Raw genomic sequence first — 1,911 nt, forward strand, 5'->3', positions numbered from 1 at the left:
CAGGGTCTTGCTCTGTTGCCCAGGCTGGGGTGCAGTGGCATGATCTTGGCTTACTGCAGCCTCAATCTCCTGGGCCCAGGTAATCCTCCCACCTCAGCCTCCTGAGTAGCTGGGACCACAGGTGCACACCACCACACCTGCTTAAGCTGATCCATTCTTGCTGTGCTGGGTCACCCCCAGGTGACACTCAATGTCAATAAGTCGTGTTTTATTCCAATAACTACACTTTGTTTTTCTAGATCACTACTACAGCAAATGGCAGATTCCATTTCTTCAGGGTATAAATGTGTAATAAGAACAAGTAGCAGTTAGGCTCAGTGGCTCACACCTGTAATCCCAGCACTTTGGGAGGCTGAAGCAGGCAGATCATCTGAGGTCAGGAGTTCAAGACCAGCCTGACCAACATGGAGAAACCCTGTCTCTACTAAAAATACAAAATTAGCTGGGCATGGTGGCGCACTCTGGGAGGCTGAGGCGGGTGGATCACTGGAGTCCAGGAGCTCAAGACCAGCCTGGGCAACATAGCAAGACTCCATCTCTAAAAAAAAAATTAAGATTAACCAGGTGTGGTGGCACATGCCTGTAGTCCCAGCTATGTGGGAGGCTGGGGTGAAAGGATCGCCTGAGCCCAGGAGGTCAAGGCTGCAGTGAGCTGTGAGTGCACAGCCTGGGCAACAGATTGTGACCTTGTCTCTAAAAAAAAAAAAAAAAAAACCAAAACAAAACAAATCACTGCATTATTTTCATAAAAGCATATGTATCTTATGGGCCAGGTGGAGTGGCTCATGCCTCTAATCCCAGCACTTTGGAAGGCCGAGGTAGGGGGATTGCTTGAGCTCAGGAACTCAAGACCAGCCTGGGTAATACAGTGAGACATCGATACTACAGTTCAAAACAACAATAAAAAAATGAGCTGGGCATGGTGGCACACACCTATAGTCTTAGCTACTCGGAGGGCTGAGGCAGAAGGATTGCTTGAGCCGAGGTCAAGGCTAAAGTGAGCCCTGATTGTGTCACTGTACTTCACCCTGAGTGACACAGTGAGACCCGGTCTCAAAAAAAAAAAAAAGTAAAAAACATCTATCTAGGTAGATAGATAGATGTGTCTGCAAATCATTCCTAGGAGCAGCCCAGGCCTAGAGAGTTAAACCACCCATAGTGACTCACATCAACAGGCCCTTTTGTCAGCGGGCATTTCCATAATTAGAACTTGTGACCAACATGTCCAACCACGAGGATATATCACAAGTACTTGTCTCCAGCGCTACTTTCTTAGCACAAAAAGAACCTGTTAAATGTCAGGGCTTTGTGTTTTTGCCTTTGGGCTTTTGCCATGCCTGGTTATTGGGCACCTTCTGGTAATAACCAGTTAGTTGAAAGGAGCTGTTCCCATGTCTTCTTTAATTCTCTCATTAACCCTGGGGGCCAGAGGTTCTTACTGTCCATACCCCTGGATAAACACACTGAGTCCCAGGGAGGTAAAGTGCCTTGGCCGGAGCCACCCAGGAGCTGGTGGTGCCTCAGTTGAACCCAAGGCCATGGACCGTGGAGTTCACACACTCTCACTATGGCACATGGGCCTGAGCCTCAGGAACACTGTAAAGTAGGTCGGCTTCCCCCTCATGGAGCCCCTACCCGGGACAGCCGCAATCCCTCAGGGCCCCTCTAGGTGCCTGCTTGGCTGACTAAGCAGCCTGGAGAGAACAGTGACCCAGGAAAGCAAGAGAGTTTCCAGGAGGACAGAACACTGGTGCTATCAGGTGCCAGGAGCAGCGTGTGCCACACACGGTCCTGCTCTGCTGTGGCTTTGTGTCTTTGGTATGTGCTGTGCCCTTAGCCTGGGCTGCCCTGGACTGGCTGTCCCTACCCCTCCAAGACTTAGCCCAAAATCTTACTTTTTTTTTTTTTTTT

This window comes from Mandrillus leucophaeus, unplaced genomic scaffold, assembly GCF_000951045.1.
Source record: "Mandrillus leucophaeus isolate KB7577 unplaced genomic scaffold, Mleu.le_1.0 Scaffold1, whole genome shotgun sequence".
Classification (NCBI taxonomy): domain Eukaryota; kingdom Metazoa; phylum Chordata; class Mammalia; order Primates; family Cercopithecidae; genus Mandrillus; species Mandrillus leucophaeus.